This window comes from Bos indicus, chromosome 19 (assembly GCF_029378745.1).
Source record: "Bos indicus isolate NIAB-ARS_2022 breed Sahiwal x Tharparkar chromosome 19, NIAB-ARS_B.indTharparkar_mat_pri_1.0, whole genome shotgun sequence".
In the NCBI taxonomy this organism is placed as follows: Eukaryota; Metazoa; Chordata; class Mammalia; order Artiodactyla; family Bovidae; genus Bos; species Bos indicus.
Window position 1 is genome coordinate 40,030,625 of NC_091778.1, and position 5,439 is coordinate 40,036,063.

The 5,439-nt window shown below is 41.8% G+C and overlaps 1 pseudogene; it reads left to right on the forward strand.

Moving 5' to 3' along the window:
• The first annotated feature begins 3,111 nt into the window (after positions 1–3,111).
• On the forward strand, positions 3,112–5,122 carry LOC139177568 (large ribosomal subunit protein uL11-like; annotated as a pseudogene).
• The last annotated feature ends 317 nt before the right edge of the window (positions 5,123–5,439 follow it).

Sequence of the window (5,439 nt, forward strand, 5' to 3'; positions counted from 1 at the left end):
GTTTATTGTCCAAACAGTATCATTGCCTCATGAGGGTAATAGCTAATCTTTATATAAAGCCTTTGCTCTTTGTAGTATTCTAAGATCATTACATGTATTAACTCATTTAATCTTCAGAACAACCCTGTGACGTAGGAACTGTTATTCCCTTTTTACAGTCAAGAAAGCAAGACTCAAAAGTAGTTTGGTTAATTGCTCAAGGTCACCCACCTGCAAAGTAACATCTGGGATTTGCCTACCCAGGCAGTGCAGCTGCAGATTCTGGACTCAAACCATTTTGCTATCTACTGCTTTTAAATACAAAAGAAACTAACTTAAAAAAAAGCCAAGCGTTGTGCCTGCAGAATTTGCATAGGCGAACACAAGCTAAAAATAAAATTCCTATTTTGCCTTTTTCACTAAACATAGCAAAGCATTTGCCATGTTGCTAAAATCTGATAAATTATTTGAATGGCTGCATCATATTCTGTCAGGAAGATAGACAATAACGTGACCAGTCCTTTCTTATTGGGCATTGTGGTCTTTGCTGATACTTCATTTGAAACATTATAGTCAATTTTTAAAGTATAACTTGCAAGCAATAAAGTGCATCCGTTTTAAGGGTATGGCTTGAAAAGTTTTGACAAATGTTGGAACCAGCACAAGATACAGGACATTTTCATCACCTTTGTTCCTCTCTCTAGTGGTGTGATGAAGCTGACTGGTACCCTAGTACCAGCTCAGGAGAACCAATTTTATGTGCATCTCTTCTCAGGTCTACATTTAGTGATATCACATTCAGATCAAATCAGTCGCTCAGTCGTGTCCGACTCTTTGCGACCCCATGAATTGCAGCATGCCAGCCCTCCCTGTCCATCACCGTCTCCCGGAGTGCACTGAGACTCACGTCCATCGAGTCAGTGATGCCATCCAGCCATCTCGTCCTCTGTTGTCCCCTTCTCCTCCTGCCCCCAATCCCTCCCAGCATCAGAGTCTTTTCCAATGAGTCAACTCTTTGCATAAGGTGGCCAAAGTACTGGAGTTTCAGCTTTAGCATCATTCCTTCCAAAGAAATCCCAGGGCTGATCTTCAGAATGGACTGGTTGGATCTCTTTGCAGTCCAAGGAATTCTCAAGAGTCTTCTCCAACACCACAGTTCAAAAGCATCAATTCTTCGGCACTCAGCCTTCTTCACATTCCAACTCTATATAGTTTCAGTCTTTTCATTTTTAAAAAAGCTAGGAACTTTTAAAAATCAGCCTTCTTCACAGTCCAACTCTCACATCCATACATGACCACAGGAAGAACCATAGCCTTGACTAGACGAACCTTTGTTGGCAAAGTAATGTCTCTGCTTTTGAATATGCTATCTAGGTTGGTCATAACTTTCCTTCCAAGGAGTAAGCGTCTTTTAATTTCATGGCTGCAGTCACCATCTGCAGTGATTTTGGAGCCCAGAAAAATAAAGTCTGACGCTGTTTCCACTGTTTCCCCATCTATTTCCCATGAAGTGGTGGCACCGGATGCCATGATCTTCATTTTCTGAATGTTGAGCTTTAAGCCAACTTTTTCACTCTCCACTTTGACTTTCATCAAAAGGCTTTTGAGTTCCACTTTTGAGCTACTAATGATATCACATTAGTAGCTCAAAAGTGGCCATGATGGGAATATTTACACCACAGAAATTGGTAGAGTGCCACAAATCAGGGCTTTAACATTTTTTTTTAGAACCAGTTTACCTGGTTCTAAATTGTGCCTCTTTGCAGTCAACTCTCCCATCTTCAACCACAGTCTGCTTTCTGGCATCTTTTGCATTTTTATAGACTTCTTTAAATGAAATCATGCAGCACGTACTCCTGTGCCTACCTTCTTTTGCTCAACTTTTTTCTTATTTTGGGGATTCATCAGCATTGTGGCACATAGCAACAGTTCATTCCTTTCTATTGTGTTCCATTATATGGATATAGAACTTGGCCAGAAACAGCAGGTGAGACAGGGTAACACAGGCTTAGGATTGGCTAGTTTAATGATTGCAGTGGACCTTAGGGCATAGGAACTGGCTTTAGTTGTCTGGTATCTGGCCCTGGGGTGACTAGAACAAAGGAATAGTGACTTTAATTGTGAGCTTGATGAATTAGGTGGTTTGGAGTAAGGGTTTTGGATTGGCAGAATGACTTACTATCTGAGAATTGGTTAGCATTCAGAGGGGCAGTCTGTCCTAGGCTGGAAAGGCCCCAAGATGTCAGAGCATCAGTAAATACAGAAAAAATGTAAAACCATGATTAATACACCTTGAAAGGTGTATTATCTGAACTCAGGGATGCTAAGCACAGCTGAAACACAACTGCATAGCGTATAGTGAAACCTGGCCCCTTTGCCACACTTGGCCCTAAGATTCTCCTTACCAGATTAATACTCTTCAGTCAGTATATTGGATCCTTTGGGAAAACTGATCATCTCATGAAGAAATACCTGCAGATATTGTATTAGTCTCCTGTTCAGTCACTCAGTCATGTCTGACTCTGTGATCCCGTGGACTGCAGCACTCCAGGCTTCCCTGTCCACCATCTCCTGGAGTTTGCTCAAACTCATGTCCATTGAGTCAGTGATGCCATCCAACCACCTCATCCTCTGTCGTCCCCTTCTCCTTCTGCCTTCAATCTTCAGTGCTCAACCTTCTAGCTCTCACATCCATACACGGCTACAGGAAAAATCATAGCTCTGACTATACGGCCTTTGTAGGCAAAGTAATGTCTCTCCTTGTTAATACACTGTCTAGGTTTGTCCTGCTTTCCTTCCAAGGAGCGTGCATCTTTTAATTTCATGACTGCAGTCACCATCCACAGTGATTTTGGAACCCAAGAAAATAAAGTCTGTCACTGTTCCTATTGTTTCCCCATCTATTTGCCATGAAGTGATGGAACTAGATGCCATGATCTTAGTTTTCTGAATGTTGAGTTTTAAGCCAGCTTTTTCACTCCTGTTTCACCTTCATTAGGAGGCTCTCTAATTCCACTTCACTTTCTGCCTTTAGGCTGGTGTCATCTGCATATCTGAGGTTACTGATAATTTTCTCCCAGAAATCTTGATTCCAACTTGTGCTTTAGTCTCCTAAGGGTGCTATAACAAAATCTTGGTAGCTTAAAACCAAAGAAATTTATTCTCTCTCAGTTCTGGAAGTCAGAAGTCCAAAATCAATCAAGTCTGAAAACGTGCCAGGGTCATGTTCCCTCCAGAGGCTCTAGGGAGCGTTTCTTTCGTTGCCTCTTCCAGATTTTGGTGGCTCTAGGCATTCCTTGGGTGGCGGCAGCATCACTCCAGTCTGCCTCCATCTTTGCCTAACTTTCTCCTCTCTATCTCTTCTGGGTGTCTCCTATAGACACTTGTTACTGGGTTTAGGGCCCACCCAGAGTATCCAAGGTGGTCTTAAAATCCTTAATTGCAAAGACTCTTTTTTTCCAAATGAAGTCACATTCACAGATTATGGGGATTAGGATGTGGATATGTCTTTTGGGGAACCACTGTTCAGCCACTGTAAGAGCTGAGAGTCCAAAGTGAAAGTCAGCTCACTGCAGTAAGGTCCAGCAACTGAGAAGCCCTGTCTCATGAACACAGTGTCCAGAAAGTTTTAGTGCCTCAGATGAAAATGGGAATGGATGTCAAGGATCACCAGATGAAGAAAGTCTCTAACATGAAAGACAAAGACCAAACAAATAAGAACAAAGGAACTTGGAGAATATAGAAACAGCACAGAGACCAGAACAAAACAAAATATAACTTAAAAGATGATAAATGTTCTCAGATATGGAGATGTTGTTACATCCATGAAATAAAAACATGGGTATTAAAAAATTAGGAAAAAAATTAGGGAATAAAACACCTTAAAAATTTGATAACCAATAACTGCAATCAAGGAGTTACAGGACTTTCATGGTGGTCCAATGGCTAAGACTGTGCTCCCAGTGTAGGGGGCCCAGGTTCAACTTCTAGTCAGGGAACTAGATCCCACATGCAATAGTTGAGATCCCACCTGCTGCAACTAAGACCTGGGGCTAATAAATACTAAAAAAAAAAACACCCCAAACCCACAAAGGGTTAAAAGATAAAATTGAGAAGATATCCTTTAAAAAAAAAATCTGAGTGAAACAACTGACAAAGGATTAATCTCCAAAATATATAAGCAGGTCATGCAACTCAATACCAGAAAAACAAATAACCCAATCAAAAAGTGGATAGAAGACCTAAACAGACATTTCTCCAAAGACATACAGATGGCTAATAAACACATGAAAAGATGCTCAACATCATTCGAGAAATGCAAATTAAAACTATAATTAGGTATCATGTCACATTGGTGATAATGGCCATGATCAAAAAACCTACAAACAATAACTTTCGGCTTTTGGCTCAGAGGAGGCAAAGGTGCAACTTTCTTTGGTCCTCCCAGATCCGGGTTCATCCGACACCAGCTGCCTCCACCGTGTTATTTAAGTGCGACCCCAACGAGATCAAAGCTGTATACCTGAAGTGCACTGGTGGGGAAGTCGGTGCCCCCAAGATGGGTCCCCTGGGCCTGTCTCCAAAAAAGGTCGGTGATGACATCACCAAGGCAACTGGTGATTGGAAGGGTCTGAGGATTACAGTGAAACTGACCATTCAGACAGGCCCAGATTGAGGCAGTACCTTCTGTTTCTGCCCTGATCATCAAAGCCCTCAAGGAAACACCAAGAGACAGAAGGAAGCAGAAAAACATTAAGCACAGTGGAAACATCACTTTTGATGATATCATCAACATTGCCCAGCATATGCGGCATCAGTCTCTAGCTAGAGAACTTTCTGGAACCATTAAAGAGATCCTGGGGACTGCCCAGTCTATGGACTGCAGTGTTGCTGGCCGCCACCTCATGACATCATAGATAACATCAATAGTGGTGTGGTGGAGTGCCCAGCTAGTTAAGAATGGCAAAGGAAAAAGAAAAATAAAGGATTATTTGACAACCAAAAAAAAAGTCTACAAACAATAAATGCTGGAGACTGTGGAGAAGAGGGACCCTTTTGCACTATTGGTGGGAATGCAAATTTATACAGTCACTAACTCGAATAGTAAAGCGTCTTCCTGCAATGCGGGAGACCTGGGTTCGATCCCTGGGTCAGGAAGATCCCCTGGAGAAGGAAACAGCAACCCAGTCCTGTATTCTTGCCTGGAAAATTCCATAGACTGAGGAGACTGGTAGGCTACAGTCCATGGGGTTGCAAAGAGTCAGACACGACTGAGTGATTTCACTTTCACAGAGAATAATATGGAGATTCTGTAAAAAAAAAAAAAAAACTAGCAGTAAAAGTATATGATCCAGCAATCCCTCTACTGGGCATATACCCTGAGGAAACCACAAGTGAAAAAGACATACGTGCCTGGTGTTCATTGCAGTACTATTTACAATAGCTAGGACATGAAATAAA